The following is a 17,744-nucleotide window of genomic DNA, read 5'->3' as shown; positions in this document are numbered from 1 at the left end:
CCAGTAAAATCCATATCAACAGTAGCAATGACAAGGTAAGCTTACGTTGCTATGGTTACAGTCCATATACATAATAGATTGCTAGGCTATTCCTATGCTATCTACAGTTACAACATAACATTAGTGTAGACTTTTAAACATAACTGTTTAAAGTTTTTACCAGCCTTTGTATGGGAACCTATATTCATTCATTCATTCAACCCAGTGCATGACAGGTTTGTGCTGTGACTTTGAATTAAAAGTGAATTAAAGAAAAGAAATGAAATGAAAAGAGGTTGCGTGTCTTGCCATGATGTTATTAGGCTATAGGTTGCATTATAGTGGGCTCTAGCTCTATTGTGTGTGGTATGTGTACCATAATTTACCAGACTTTTACCAGATCATTTGTCTATGTTTATGATTCTGACAGTGATTGTTACTTATTGTATTTTGCCATAAGTCTTCACTGTGCCTATTCAAAGCTCAAGGGCCAAAACATAACTTCTAGATTTATAAGCAGCAATAAACTACATTTTAACATTTTATAATGCCTAGTCATACTTCTGTTTTTTTGATGAAAGTTACTCAAAAGTAACGCAAAAGTAGTGTAACTCATTACAGTTCAGAGACAGTAATATTGTAATATAACTAATTACTTTCAAATGACAGTAATTTGTAATATATACTGTAGTGTATTACACTTTGGAAGTAACTTGCCCAACACTGTTGTCAATTAGCTAAAGGGTTAACAGCAAATGTATTTACCGATTCAGCATTTACTCATGGAGTATGCCACCTGTTTGAAACAAAGGGGTTTTAACAAAAGTGATGGGATGCCTATTCAACATGCTGAACAAATAGTTAAATTAATTTCTTCAATGATGCTACCAAAACGACTAGCCATCATAAAATGCCAAGCTCATAAAAAATGAAATGATTTTGTTATCAAAGGTAACAACATAGCAGATCTAGAAGCTAAAAAAGCCCCAGGATGCCATACTATAGTATTATAGTATTAGTACTATAGTATTAGCTGCTATAGTACTCATCGAACCAATGCCTTAATTGAAAGATATTGTACGAATTCGAGAACAAGCAGGTCACTATGAACAATCCATGTGGCTCCAAAGAGGGGCAAAGAAAGATACTCAAAATATTTGGCGTTCACATGAAGGACAAATTATTGCACCTACTGCACTCTTAAATATTCTTATTCCAGATACACATAGTTTTGATCACTGCGCCAGGGGAGAAGTAATTAGAAAAATTAATGATCAGGGGTATTGGTCTCCATATTTAAATGCAATGGTGCAAGATTTTTTGTCCACGTGTGAGGTTTGTGCCAAAAATATAATGTAACAAAGAAAAAAACAACATCAATAGGTTATTTACCGGTACTAGAAGGACCCTTTAAACACCTGCTTATGGACTAGGTAGATATGATATAAAGCAGTGTTCTTCAACCCTGGTCCCCGAAGACCCCCCTCCAGAAAGCCCCAGACCTCTCCCTATCCGAAACACCTGAACCAGCTCATCAGCCTCCTTCCAGAATGTCTCCCTAACAAGCTAATGAGTTAAATCAGGTGTGTCAACTAAGAGACATCCAAAACATTCCGGAAGGGGGCCCCGAGGACCAGGGTTGAAGAACACTGATATAAAGCATCAGAGGCACGCGCTATGTGCTAGTTGTAATTGACAGGTTTAGTAGATGGGTGGAGGCGGTACCTTCTAGGGGTGTAACGATTCATCGATTCGTCCGCAAGAGGATCGATTAATGTGTTTATTTTTCCGCCTGTCTGCTCGCCTGTCTATTTTCAGCATTCGCTCAGACATATGCGTATAAACCTACTCCTAAGCAGCGTGTGACTCTAACTAACCTCATCATTATCTTCTACGTCACACCACTTCAGACGCGTTATTTGCGTTTCAGTCTGTTGTTCACACACATTGTAAAGTCTTTTAAAAGCGATGGAACCGTCAGGGCGAGCTGACAATGAAAGTGAAATATTACACACTCCATTCGGCGTCAAGTCATGGGTGTGGAAATATTTTGGCTTCAGAAAAACAGATGGAGCACTTGTAAGAGATGTTGCCGTTTGCAAAGCAAAATACTGTCAGTGTGAGTTAAGGAATGCGGCAATACATCGAATCTATCCGCACATCTAAAAAGCCGCCATGGTATTGATAGTGCGTGAAAAGAAAACATGTGCATCCATTTGCAGTACATTCAGCACAACTGCTATAGTGTAACATACACATTTTGTGAATAGAATACTGTTTCTGTATCCTCAAAAGGCAAATGAAGTGTTATTTTGTTGATTTATTAACGCGCAAAATTAACGCAAAATCATTTCACCGCCACTAATTTTATAAACGCTTTATTAACGCAACGCATAATTTCTGTTTGACCCTTGGTCTAGCCCACAGCTGGATGAATTGAGACACAGCAAGTGACCCGCGCTATCTAGATGAGTTAGAGGTTTTCATAAAAATAAAAACATTAAACTCTCGTCTGGCGAATCCAATGCTCTAAATGTTTATTAAACATCTAAAATTATCTTTATAGTGGTGTACCGTCCTAAATCCATAATCTAAAGCAAAGAAAAGTCTTCATTCACTTTTGGTTTAGTTTTTAAAGCATGCAGAAATGACAGAAAATAGACTGCTTGATGTTAAAATAATTATTAAGAGAGATAAAGTTCTGGACCTGATAGATGTTAAGAGTTATTAAGAGTGACAAGACTCATAAGTGATCTTTCTGACGCACATGCACTCAAACGCGCGAGTGCGTGAACCCATAGACATCTAAAATTACAGTTTTAAAAATATCTGTTTTGAAAAGAATTCACGCAGGTATGACCTATAATCTGTTATATCTGAAGTGAATGTTTGGTTAACTGTTGAGGAAAAGTATCTGTTGTGTAACATTAGGCTATATTAAACCCTTGCATTAGCTTACACCTTAAAGGTCACATATTTTTAGGCTTTCTGGAGTTTTATTTAAGGTTATGATGTCCTTAAGAATATATGAAGAGTTTGGTTCCAAAACGCAATAAATCCATTTTGACAAATTTTGGTAAAAACGTGTTTTCTATACCAAGAAAGTGACAAGATGAAAACAACTATTTTCTGTTACAAACTTTCACATAGCATCTTTAGGTTATAAAAACATAAAAAATTCAAATCCATAACTTGATTTTCAAAGATTTATTATAAAAACGGATAATTTTTTCCACAAAATGCAATAAATCCATGACAAGTTTTTATTCAAAATGCTATAAATCTATTGAATCAATAGCCTATATAAATGTGCATTCATCTTTGCCATGTTATATTCATTTAGTTGACTAGTTGTACACACTAATTAAAAATATAAACATTAATGTCATTAATCAAAACACTTACTTTGTCATATTAAGAACACTGTCATTGCAGCGGTTACTTGACGTCGTCGCTTAACGTCTTTCACAGAGATCAGCTGTAAAATGTTTTTGGTCCTGCTCGATTTTCGTTGACTTTGAGTAAAATTATGGAAAGTTTTTCATAAGATCCCCTGGGGTCAATGTGTTAGCATGAGAAGCTTGATGCTGTCGGGAGAACAAGCACCCGTCTCCCGAGTGCCTCTCAGGGAAAATATTAGATGCTGATGGCTTACGTTTCTTTCCCATCACAGAAAACCATCACAGGTTTAGCGATGCAATTAAAGTATTATTTTGTTTTGTTTGTTGATCACGAAGTACAAAGTAGATGAGGAAAACTAGGACTCCGTGGACTCAGCGCGTCCGCCATTGTTTGTTTACATTGCGTGACTGGTGGGCTGTAATATCAGAAATGGATTTATTGCGTTCTGTAAAAAAGGAGCAGTGGCGTTTATCGCATTTTGGGAAAAAAGGGAGAAAAGATGACAGAATAACACGGCGGATATTGGATTTTGCGTAAAATTAAGAATTTACTTTTAACTGCTGACCTGATATAATACTGATTTTGGCAGTAACTCATTTTTTTCAAAAATGGCGTTTATCGCGTTTTGGAACCAAACTCTTCATATATTTGCCGTTTAAGTACCAAAAACAATCTCTATATTTTTTTTACAGCTCCTCTTTCAGGAGCTCTGCTAAAAACAGGTCGTTTTGGCCTGTAATAAGTAATATTCATGAGCCTCTCTTCTGATAGGCTTGTTATTTTATGAGTGAAATACGCAGTTGAAATAAAGTTACCCATGGAATTACACTAAGTGTTAGTTTCTGCACACTAAATGTTAGGTTAGTAAACCAATAGACACAGAGACTAAGAGATTTTAACCTTACCATTTTTAACTCAATAAAGAAACAGACACCAAAAGGGCTTGTGTCTGTAACTTAAGAATACAAACAACGTCTGATTTCCAACATATATTCTTTAAAAACCGGTGGCTACCAAAGACTTTAAAGTTACAAAACAACACTTTAGCATCTAATTAGCAAACACGTTAGCGTTGCATAACTGTTTACAACATATCATTTCAGTTTTCTCTGGCTCCATAATGTAATTTAAAAGTTAGGACTGCTGATAATTCGCATGCGATTGTCTCGTGCATCTCTTCAGTAGAGCCGGTTCATTGATTAGTAGTAAATCACCATCAGCTGGTTTCAGAAGCGGCAACCGGCAGCCGGTTCTGAGAGCAGGTGATGCCGCTTTACTACTAACGACGAGATTCGCGTGACTATCGCGTGCAAGTTATCGTGCAGCCCTGCTTAATATGTGTTTACTTACGGGTTGTGGATTTAAGATCGGATCCAACAAAGTAAGGACTGCAACATCTTTGATGAGTAGATTCCTGGACAAACCAGCATTGAACTGCCACACCGAAGCAGTCACTTGTGAAGTGTTTAGATCAGACGGCTAAAGTTGAACTAATTGTTGAGGAATTTCTAATTAAATGAATATTGTTCTCGTATATTAATGTTTTCAGAAGCCTTTGCAATGATTTAGTTTCCTGACATCCATCAATTGAACAGCATTTTCTCACGTGGTGTGATATAACTTCGGAGTTTGTTTAGCAACAAGGGGGTGGGGCAGTTGACGGTGGACAGTGCTCAGGGTGGAGACTGAAGGCGGCGACTGTCTCACGGTGACGTAGCAAATTCACGGAAGTACAAACGAACCGTTTTAACTCACAGCTACTTCAAGCAGGCTGTGTGAATTTGACTCTTAAATGACTGTTTTGAAACTTATATGGTACTTACATAGCCCCTAGACCTCAGTTATCATGAAAAAAGCCACACAATTTCAGTTTTTACCATATGTGACCTTTAAAGTGTCTGTCTCAATGTCAAAATTAAACAATACAAAAAAAACACATAAATTTAACACAGTGATATTGTTTTTGCTTTGCGGAAACAGGTGTAGTTCTGTCATGTTTTGTCAGATTCCAACAAATCATGTATTGTTTTGAAGTTTTTTAATGTTAAAATATAAATAACTAATTTTAGAAAATTTGCTCATCCCAACTCAATATGCCAGCACATTTCACAAATGATGCAGCAGCAAACAGAAATGGAAAAAGAATAAGGTCTTTTAAAGGGAAAATCATATATAAAACTATGACTGATGGTTCTGTTGAAAATGTAAACAGGCTGTTGTAAACATACATTTTTGCATATAGCATATATATTTGTCCAAATCCATGTGGATTAGAACATTAAAAACTTGAAGGGGTGGTTTCCTGGACAGGGATTAGCTTAAGCCAGGACTAGGCCTTAGTTTAATTAGGAAATATAACTAGTTTTAACAAACAAGTCTTTCTAAAAACATTTCTTGTGTGCATTTTTAGGCTAAACTAAGGGCACTGGTGTATTTTAACTCTTTCACCGCCAGCATTTTTCATGATTTTCACAAAAGTTTAATGCCTTCCAGAAAATGCTCCTTTTTAAATATATAAACATATAATATGTAAAATAAAAGAACAGACCCTCTGCTTTCAAACAAAAAAATCTGTTGCATCCTACCTTGATGTGTTCTGTTTTTATCACCTCTCAAACATGTGTAGGTTTCATTAAAAACAGCACATTTTGAGCAAAAAGCTGAGATAATTCCATTTTTGTGAAGGACTTTTGATAGAGATCAGATGCAGAGCGATCTTTAAAACATACACGGATTTACAGCTGTTTGCCCTAGGGCAATACTTCCGGTTTTTACAAGTTGCGGAAGAGCGCCACCTGGTGGATAATAGCGGTATTGCAGATTGACGAGATCTCGTCAATGGCGGGGAAAGAGTTAAGATATGTGAGTGTAAGTTGTTTTCCATTTGGACAGCTCTTACATTTATTTTAGTCTAGGACTAGTCTAATCCTTGTCTGGGAAATCGCCCCGAAAAGTGTTCAATTTAGGTAAACTCATGAAATCGTGCAATTAATCTAGATTAAATATTTTAATCTTTTGACAGCCCTAAAAAATATCTAGTATTGAATCAGATCCAGTCGAATCGGATCACAGGGAATTCTGAAGTATCGAAAAGAATTGAATCGTTGGCTTAAGAAATGGGAATCGGAATTTAATCGAGATGAAGGCTCCGATTTACACCCCTAGTACCTTTAGCAAATGAGAGGGGCTAAAGCCGTAATAAAATTTTTGACCAGAGAAGAAATACCAAGATTTGGATTAAGATCAGAAATCAACTCTGATAATGGGTCAGCATTTATTCAAAAAACTGTAAAACAAGTGCTGCAACAGTTAAGAATAAAACAAAGACTAGGGTGTGTTCATCACCCACAATCACAAGGAATTGTTGAAAAAGTGAATGGTACAATCAAGGCCAAACTCAACGAAATATGTGCAAGCACTAAACTAAATTTGGTGGATGCTTTGCCGCTTGCTTTGATGAGTAACAGAATGCAAATTAACAGAAGCACACATCTAACACCGCACGAAATGCTTACTGGTCGACCAATAGCTGTGCCATTTAGTAGGGGATCACTAAACCTCTGGCATTCTGTAGCACATTCGATGCCCCAGCACGGGGTGAGCAGCCATCTATGATGGGCTTGCAGTCTCAGGGGTGTGCCTAGCACCCCAACTGCCGCGAGCGGTGGGCTGTATATCTGGGACTCGTACGCTCCACTACGGAGATGCGAGGGAAGGATGTATTAGTTGGCACCGACAACATTGCGACTGTTGCGTTTATCAACCGTCAAGGCGGTTTTGTGCTCTCGTCACCTGTCGCATCTCGCTCGTCATCTCCTCCTTTGGAGTCAGAAGCATCTGAGGTCCCTTTGTGCCATTTTCATTCCGGGTTCGCTCAACACAGGGGCAGACACGCTTTCCCGAGCTGAGTGCCCCGGCGAATGGCGACTCCACCCCCAGACGGTTCAGCTAATTTGAAAGAAGTTCGGTCATGCGCAGATAGATCTGTTTGCGTCTTCAGACAATACCCATTGTCACCAGTTTTATTCACTAACCGAGGGCAGCCTCGGCGTGGATGCACTGGAACACAGCTGGCCGCTGGGGATGGGCAAATATGCGTTCCCTCCAGTGAGCTTAATCGCACAGACTCTGTGCAAAGTCAGGCAGGATGAGGAGAGCCTTCTCTGGTCGCGCCTTACTGGACAACCAGAAATTGATTCTAGAACTGATGCCCCTCTCGACAGCCCCTCACTGACAGATTCCCTGGCATGTTGGCACCCGCGCCCCGACCTGTGGTATCTCCACGTTGGTCGCTGAGCGCCCAGTAGGTTTAGGTGATTTATCGTACGGTATCTAACACCATCTCTGCAGCGCGAGCGCCGTCTAATAGACACGCGTAAACGCTTAAATAACCTGTTTGCCGTCTGGTGCTCTTCGCAACTCGAAGACCCCCGAGAATACCCCATTAATATCGTGCTCTCATATCTTCAACACCGATTGGAGCATCGGCTGTCACCCTCCACCATTAAAATTGATATCGCCGCTATATCTGCTCATCACTCGCTTATAAACGGCAGATCGGTCGGCCAGCACGATTTAGTTATTAGGTTTTTAAGAGGCGCTCAAAGGCTGAACCCTTCGCGCCCTCCCTCTATTCCTCCTTGGGACCTGTCCATGGTGCTGAAAGCCCTGCAGGGACCCCCATTTGAGCCTCTGCAGTCTGTTAGTCTGAAGATTTTATCAATAAAAACTCTGACCCTGCTCGCATTGGCCTCCGTGAAGAGAGTAGGGGACCTACACGCATTCTCCATTGATGATTCGTGCCTTCAGTTTGGTCCTGCTGTCTCGAGCGTAACACTTAGACCCAGACCAGGCTATGTGCCCAAAGTTCCCACCACTCCCTTCAGAGATCAGGTGGTGAGCTTGCAAGCGCTGCCCCCGGAGGAGGCAGACCTAACCATGGCTTTGTTGTTCCCCTTACGCACACTGCGACTCTACGTGGATCACATGCAAAGCCTCAGGACCTCAGACCAGCTATTTGTCTGTTATGGTGGTCATCAGAGAGGGAAAGCTGTCACTGATCGGAGGATGTCTCATTGGATAGTTGATACTATCGCCCTTGCTTATAATCTGCAGGGCATTCCTTGTCCATTTAATTTGAGAGCGCACTCCACTAGCAGTGTTGCCTCATCTTGGGCTCTCGCTCGTGGTTCCTCGCTAACAGACATCTGCAGAGCTGCTGGTTGGGCGACACCTAATACAGTTGAAATATAATTAGGGCTTAAAATTGATCGATCTGAGTGGCCAATCATCAATCGGCGTGGGCAAGTGCCACCCTGACCATTATGTAACCTTGCCACTGCATCAGACTGAACAAAATCATTTAAGTGCATTTAAAGATAAATACAACAATGTGGTGCATTTTCAGAGTAAAAATAAGTGAATAGATCTATGAGGATTTTTATGTTTTTGTAAACAAATTTGTGCCCTTTTAGTAAAATCTTTGGTTGCATATTGTAATAATATTAAGGCACACAAGCCACATACACAACTTGATAAATGAGATTTGCCATTGGTCAAAACATGTTTAATGTTTAAAGAATAATTAGTGGGGGCATTTAATACAGATTAATTTACAACATTTGAACGCTGAATTTAAAGTAAATACTGTAGATACATTAAAGTTACTTAATTCAAATTATGTTGTGACTTTCTGGAAAGGCAGTCAAGTGCATTTGTCTTATTCATAGTTCTTTTGGCAAAGCATCTAATAGTCAAGAGCTGTGCGTTTCACAAACCAGATCCACGAATGTGTGTGTTTGTCATTATATTATTCTGTAATTGCAAGAATTATTGCCAGAATCACAAACCATTAAGAGGAGCAAATGTATGCGTGTTCGTCAGGATGACATTGGATCTGATTCGCGTAAATGGTGCATTAACATAAGTGATTACAGAATAATAAAATGCAAGCAAACGTTTTGACACAAATGCAACTTTATACTGATATCGCGAGACCGCATTTCACCTCGACGAGAAATCTGATATTTACATTACTGGCATAGCCTGATTTGAAACAGACAGTTTTGTCAAAGCAGCAAACACCTGGTTCTCTTAATTTAAAATGCTGCCCGTCTCTGCCTATTCCTTCTATCCATGCCTAGCGCCACTGATTTAAGTCCTTTATCAATTAGGTCGTCTTACCTAGGCTAGGCTTCTTATACTTACTCTTCATCCTGCTGACAACGTTAACTTGTTATGACTTTTTCGCGGCTGCACAGCATCTGCACAGCATCTGCAGCTGGATCTCAACCACACCTCAAAGACCCCACCTATTCTACTTCTGATTGGCCAGTTTGTTATTTTGGTTGAGAGTGAAAGATGTGTTCCTCTCATACTATTTGTAGGCAAACGCATGATTTTTTTATTCGCAGCCAACACCACGCGCCGGAGATCCGACTGCAAGCTCTTTGTTGAGCCCTGCTTTGAATAAAGTTTGATGGTGACAAATAAATAGACTACTTGCTATGTGATATGAAGTCATTTATAACGGTGCCTTGCAACCCCCACATACACACATAAAATTGGATTTGCATGATTCACGAAAGCCCCACTTGATGATCATAATAGACTTCTTTCAAAAGAACAAAAAATAGTGATGTTTCCAAAGTTTTGACTCGCAGTGTATTTATAATTTTATTTTGTTTAGTAAGTGAAACTGAAGAACCACCAGCAAACTTCGATGGACAGGTGGATGTGGACGATTTTTGGAATTCACTGCGATTAGAGATTATTGAAAGAGGTCTTGTGGAGAGTATTTATTTTATTCATTTGAAACAAAGTACTACACCGACACAGGTATTTGTTTTATTTTGTATTATGCCTAACTTTTACACTGGGAGACATTGCACATGGATGCAATACACACAAAAAATAGGAGAAAACATCCCAGAAACACCTGCTATGACTGTCTCACCTTTTACTTTATTATTAATTTTATTTTTGCAGTTGGAAACCCCAATCCTTTTGCAGTCAAGCCGAGTTACCACCTTTGGGCTCCCTGGATTGGACCAAATACTAGGAAGTCTGGCTCCGTCTTAAATACAGAATTTGAAAAAGTTCATTCATCAAATTCTAATCCTGCAGCTGAAGTTCCAGTAACTGAGGAAAGGCTTATTGATGAGCTGATGTCACTGAAGGTGAAGTGTTGTCTTGTTTACCTTTTTGTAACAGTATTCTATTGTCATTGTTTATTTCTAATAAATTGTTTTTTTTGTTGTTGTTTTAAATCATAGGTGGCTGCTGTCCGACAGTTATGTACATCATGTGGGTTAGACAACAAGGGGTCAAAGATGGACCTCATAATGAGACTGAGGAGTGAAATGCAAAACAGATCATCATACGACAACATTTTTCAAAAGGTTTGGGGTGCATCAGGTTTGTATGCACATATATATCTTAATTTATAACAAAAAAAAAACATGAACATAGAAATCTTTATTATTATTTTTTTACTTTAAGTGCTGCAATCATTCATTTGAAACAATCTATCACTTAGGTGGCTGGGCAGTTGTTATGTGCCCCTGCGGCGTCGTTAACAGCATTAAAGTCCTGGTGAGAGCTGAAAGTCCAAGGGACTTTGCTGACATTTTATTGTCCTGGAAACACCTTCCCAACGTAACCATTTATGACTTTGCAAGAGGACTTTCCACTCATGCAAATCTCCGTAGTCCAAACATGATTCCCTTCAGCCCACATGAGGGTCGGCTTTTGGAGCCAAATGATGCCAATATTGCAGCAGCAGAAGAGGGAAGACTTAAAATTTCATTGGAATGGCTCAAAGAAAAGAAAATTCCTGCTGATGTGAATGGGCATCCATTAACCGGCTCATCTGATCACTATGTACTTTCTGACAGATTTCATGAAAACAACACAAAGGATCCCCGTGATAAACTTAGAAAAATTCAGCTTGTGCCTGAGTTGGCTGGAAGAGTTAATTCTCAGTGTGCGGAGCAGTTGTTTTCTCAAATGAGAAAAAACAATTACTTCCTAAATGTTATGAAGCCAACAAATCATGTTTTTTTTTCTTATTATAGTGGTGCAACAGGTTTCGCATGTTGCAATAAACAGGTTGGCTGAACAGCTTACCAAGCATGGCCAAGCACTTGCAGATAAACTTGTTTTTTTCATAATGTAATTTAATGTTATTACCACATTTATTGGTTTTCCTAAAAATGTTATTTGACACTGGTGTTAGATGATGCTCACATGCTTTATGACTTTAGGTAAAAGCACAGTTGAAATAGATGATAAGCCAAGTAAACACAACATTTTCATTTCAGTTTCTCAGGATTTAGGAATCTTGCTTCTAATGTGTATTTTGACATCTCATGAAGACTTTGGTTTATTTTTGAACAGAATATGTTAAAGAAGCTTTATGTAACACTTTCATATGTTGTATTTCCCTTGTAAGTGGAAATTTTGTTCTTACATTAATACGTTTGAAATGTTTACAAAGTAATTTGGTTTATTTGGTCAATAAATAAAGCAATTTATGCATTCTTTTGTGTCTATTTTTTTAATTCAACCCTCCCTGAATAAGAATTATGTAATTTTTCCTAATGGCTAACATGGCCGCCATTTTAAGTAAACTTAGTAAATGTACTATTTTCGTGCACTCATTTTGTGGCTTATATATCACATTTGTTTTTGGTAGTTCTTAAAATTAAGTTAAGACCATCTAAGTGTTATTTTGAGACATCATTTATTTCAATAAAAATCTAGTTGGTACTGGTATTCTTACTTTTTCAGGTAAACTGAAGTACTGCTCAAGTAGAACTTTACTTTTAATAAGTATATTTGTACCATAACTTTACATAACTTACAAATGTACTGGCTAGTATTTAAGTGGTTTATGGACTGGGACTGCTGGATTATTTATTACTTCTTCATGCAACAATGTTTATTTTTTTAATCATTTTAATAAGCAATATTATATAAAACAAAAACGTTACAAGATTTTAAACAAGAACTTGTTTAGTCCTCTTATTGTTTTCAGCACGACTTTGTTAAATGTTCACTTCTAAATTAAATGAAATAACAGAAGTCTTAATGCTTATGTTTTGTTGAGATTACCTTTACCGTTTTAAGGTCTTTTACGCTATACGTGTTTTAACATATTTTGAATTTTTTATTTATACCCAATTCTTCTACATCTTTTTTACCAGAGTTATTTTCTGTTTTTTTGATAGTATTGTTGATACTCTTACAGACACAATTATGATGATTACTGCTTTTATCTTAATGTAGTATCAACAATAACCTGCTCGCGCTGAATGATGCGTCTTATTTGATAACTTTCAGCTTCCATGTTGCCAGATATTAGTACGAAAAACAAGCAAAAATACTTGGCTTTAAAAACAAAGTTCGTCCAAACCAAGGGATCGGTTTTAGGTCCTATTCTGTTCTCGTTATACATGTTACCTCTAGGAGACATTATCAGGAAACATAACATAAGTTTTCACTGCTATGCGGATGATACCCAGCTTTACATCTCCTCACATCCCAGCGAAACACACACGTTTTCTAAGCTAACAGACTGCCTTAGCGATGTTAGTGACTGGATGGCACATAACTTTCTTAAGCTGAACTCCAATAAGACAGAGATACTTATTATTGAACCGAATCGCTACAAACATAATATGTCAGATTACAAGTTGCACATAGATGGCTGCACTGTGGTGCCATCTTCCACGGTTAGGAACTTAGGTGTGATGTTCGACAGCAACTTATCCTTCGATAGTCATATCGCCAACGTCTGCCGCACAGCATTCTTCCATCTTAGAAATATCTCGAATAATATACTGTCTACATCTGACGCAGAGAAGCTTATCCATGCTTTCATGACCTCTAGAATAGACTATTGTAACTCGCTACTCGGGGGATGCCATGCAAATCAAGTAAACAAGCTTCAGCTAGTTCAAAACGCTTCCGCAAGGGTACTTACTCGATCTAAAAAATATGACCACATAAGCCCAATTCTGGCATCTTTACACTGGCTACCAGTTAAATATCGCATACAATTTAAAATATCACTAATCACCTACAAAGCTTTAAATGGCCTAGCACCCTCATATCTTAGAGAATTACTATCAGAATACAATCCATCACGCACACTACGGTCGCAAAATTCTGGTCTCTTGATTATCCCTAGATTATCAAAAGTGTCTTAAAGTGGAAGTTCATTTTCCTACTTAGCCCCTAAGCTCTGGAATGATTTACCAACCGATGTCCGAGAATCAGACACAGTCGATAATTTTAAATCTAGACTTAAAACTTTTCTCTTCAACAAAGCATTCGCATAATTTGTCTAGTAAAAGTACTTAACTCGAAATAGTTATCTGTACGGAACAAAGCACTCGCGGTCATAACACAGACCACCAAATAAATAGATAAAAACCTTATCTTAACCTATAGTCGGATTGCGATTTTGGAACTTTCGTGTTCTTGTGAATAGTATGCCATACAAACCCGTTTGCCACTGAACCTGCATTAACGACGACAGTGGGGCCTCCAGCCTTAGTCAAACGGGTTGGCACGTATGGTTGGGTTGTGATTTTGGCGCTGTCTTTGTATTGCGAATAGTATGCCATACAGACCCGTTTGCCACTGAACCTGCATTAACGACGACAGTGGGGCTTCTGGCCTTAGTCAAACGGGTTGGCACGTATGGTTGGGTTGTGATTTTGGCGCTTTCTTTATATTGTGAATAGTATGCCATACAGACCCGTTTGCCACTGAACCTGCATTAACGACGACAGTGGGGCCTCTAGCCTTAGTCAAACAGGTTGACACGTATGGTCAGGTTGCGATGTTGGCGTTTTCTCGTGATCTTGTAAATAGTATGCAATATAGACCCGTTTGCCACTGAACCTGCATTAACGACGACAGTGGGGTTACAGGCCTTAGTCAAACGGGTCGACAGGTTTCATTTTCTCTTAAAAATCGGAAGGTGACCCTTAGTTACCATATATACCGTCGCAGTGGGCCCCTAATTTGCAAAATCCTCAACTGTGGATAATATAATTATGCCACAATAGTTAGTCTGTCTGAAACTAAGCTGATTAAACCACACCACTGTGTGACACTTGCATTACATGTGAACGGCCCCTACGCTAATATGATTTTGTTTTTCTCTCCCGGTCTCATCCCTGGGTCCCATTGACCCTGAGGACAATGGGACAAACAGACCCAGTTCCGGTAGATGTGAAAGTCGGCACACCTCTGATCTACTGGTCATCCTTCAATATGATGCCCAGCTGATGCCTGACCAACGACCACCGGCAGGACCCGCTTAATATCCGCTTAATCTCTGCTTAATCTCCGCTTAATCTCCTTATCCGTTTATATGTGTGTGTATACATGTATATCTCCCAAGGGTTTTTCCCTCCTAGGACTTTTTATTTTTATTTCCTCGGCTAAACAACCCGGGGTTTTTGTTTTTTTTCTCCTAGGGGGTTTTTTACCCCGGGGAGGTAGCCTGCTTGGGCTTAACTTAGCTTCTTCTCCTAGACGTTACATTAGTAATACGCTCGCTCATAATGTCGCGTCATAGCCGCAGCAAATTTGACTGCTTATGCTATTGTGTATTATGTTGTGCTATCTGTCGTTTTTCTGTGCTTTTACTGCTTCTATTAATGTAAAGCTGCTTTGAAACAATTGAGTATTGTGAAAAGCGCTATATAAATAAAATTGAATTTAAAAAAAAAAAAACTTGTATTTCAGAAAAAAATAAGAGAAATCGCTTATACTAACCTTCTTCTAACAATCACTTGATAGATAATGTCAAAGTGTCACATTAATTGCTAAAACACTGCGTCTAAAGAGGAGTTTTAACAATGGGATCTGGCAACACTGCAAATTCTGTACCCGCACCAGGGCCGGAGTGGGGCCACTTTTCAGCCCGGGAGTTTCAGGCCCAAGACCGGCCCACTTTTTCCATAGTGTTATTCCAAATTAGCACTTTTTTCAAATTGGATAAATAAAGAAACAGTTCAGCTCTTACTATAGTTTTTATTAATATCATGGTTCAACAAATAAGGTAAAAGTTAAATAATATTTCACTTAAGATGAGAAGTTAACAAAAATATTCCTCTACACTCTAAAAAAGGCTGGGTTATTTTTACCCATATTAGGTATGGACAGAACAGATGCTGGGTTAAAAATAACCCAATGTTGGATTATAATAACCCAACAGTTGGGTTAAAACAACCCAGCATTGGGTCAATTTTAACCCAGCAGCGCGTTCTGTCCAATATTTACCCAGTATGGATCAAAAATAACCCAGCCCTGTCTAGAATCTATTCCACAAGGAAAGGTTGATAAATTATTAGCATTGCTAATGCTATGAGGCCTATGATTAATCAGATGCAAATAGAAATATAAAACCCAGTCCTAATTAAAAAAGAAAACAGTTTGACAAAAAATATTGAATCCAATATTGGGTAAATATATAGCATAAAAGGTGATTTATAAGCTTTTTTAGGCTGGTCATTTTTGACTGGGAACACAAAAGGTGTTATAGGGTTCTGAACACAACCTGAGGGTTAAATAACTTTAATTCATTTTGTTTACTTATTGCCTCCTCGTTTTAAGCGGGGAACTGGCTTATGCTGCTCAGAAGCTGCTTGCATAATATTTGCAAAGTCTATGAATCGGATGTATACACAAAAGGCTAATATTTTAACTAAAAAAATGTTGGCTTGTAAATAGTTTGAAAACGGTATTAGCCGAATAATTACGTTGCTAATGCTAACCATTACTAGGCTTATTTCTCTTTAAGTTACCTGTTGTCACTTTTGTTTGTCCTCTTGAAAATAAATCTGTGAGTTTGGCACATTTGGCAGCATCCTCCTCCAATTTCAACCTGTTTTTGTACGCCCTCCTCCTCTCAGACGCGTATTGTTACAGTAGGGCGGGCCCAGCCTACCGGAGAAAAGTTTTGGAAAAGACGTCCTATGGACCGAACCAACTCTATGGGAGGGGAGGGGAAAACTCCTTCACATGGTACAACCCATGCAGAGGCTGCGCGCTGCAGTGTCAATGCGAAACGTGTGAAGTGTCATTTAAGAGAAGATATACTCACTAACGTGAAAAATGTAAAAAAAAAAAACTCGACCGGCCCAAAAGTGAAGCGGCCCACCGGGAATTCTCCCGGTTCTCCCGATTACCCACTCCGGGCCTGACCCGCACTGTCGCAGCTTAAGCCAATCTTCGTCATTTTACACTAAACTATACAGTAAACTGTCAAAACTTAATTATATATGCGGATTCTTTTTGAAAAACTAATTAGTCATTCAGAGAACTTAAAATTTTATTTTTTATATGAAAAAATTACCGAGGTCCGGACCTCTTTTCCCTCATAGCTGGCTACGGCCATGATGGCTAATCATATTAATAAAAATTTAGTAGAACTGTTGCTTACTACCAAAATAGTTAATGTTACTCAATTTTTGCAAGTAATTAGTTACCAGAAATATTAGGTAGACCAATGTTTTTTTTTAGTTTGTCATGGTTGTTAATTTAGGTACTTAAATATATAGGATAGAATCTACCAAAAGTGAGTGTATATTGTTACAACAATTGTATTGAATAAATTCTAGTTTGTTTTTAAAGTGTTTGTTTGGGCCAGCAGAAGCTTGTTTATTTGCTTAGCATGACACCCCCCCACACTGAAAAAAATAAAGTCTGGATTTACTTAAAAATCATGCCAAGGTTAATGGCCATGGCTTCCAGTACAAAGCAAAAGCAATGAAAAATAACTACAATTTACAGTGTCCTTTACCTGTGATCAATCATAGCACACAGATTTATGTTAAGCATGGAAAAAGTTAGATTTTCACGATATGTCCGCTTTAAATCACATACAAAAAGCAACCATAAATGTAGCTTAGACACTCCTTTTTCATCGACGCGAGGAAAAATATCCTAGACGTAGGATCTGTTTACATGAGTGTATATATATATATATATATATATATATATATATATATATATATATATATATATATATATATATATATATATATATATATATCCCAAGGGTTTTTCACTCCTAGGACTTTTTTTTATTTCCCCAGCTAAAAAGTCCGGGGGTTTTTTCTCCTAGGGGGTTTTTCAACTCGGGGAGGCAGCCTTCTTAGGCTTAACTTAGCACCCTCTTCTATACGTTACATTAGTAATACGCTCGCTTATAATGTTGATTCATAGCTGCAGCAAATTTAGCTGCTTATGCTATTGTGTATTATGTTGTGCTATCTGTCGATTTTCTGTGCTTTTCAATGCTCCTATTAATGTAAAGCTGCTCTGAAACAATTACCAATTGT

The 17,744-nt window shown here is 38.3% G+C and overlaps 1 long non-coding RNA gene across 1 annotated transcript; it reads left to right on the top strand.

Moving 5' to 3' along the window:
* The first annotated feature begins 10,354 nt into the window (after window positions 1-10,354).
* LOC129435072 (uncharacterized) lies at window positions 10,355-15,720 on the top strand. The gene is made up of 3 exons (XR_012369146.1): window positions 10,355-10,559; window positions 10,656-10,797; window positions 10,919-15,720. It is a non-coding gene; the product is annotated as an uncharacterized lncRNA (long non-coding RNA).
* The last annotated feature ends 2,024 nt before the right edge of the window (window positions 15,721-17,744 follow it).

Source organism: Misgurnus anguillicaudatus, chromosome 4 (genome assembly GCF_027580225.2).
Source record: "Misgurnus anguillicaudatus chromosome 4, ASM2758022v2, whole genome shotgun sequence".
In the NCBI taxonomy this organism is placed as follows: Eukaryota; Metazoa; Chordata; class Actinopteri; order Cypriniformes; family Cobitidae; genus Misgurnus; species Misgurnus anguillicaudatus.
This window is presented reverse-complemented; position numbering and strand designations above follow the sequence as displayed.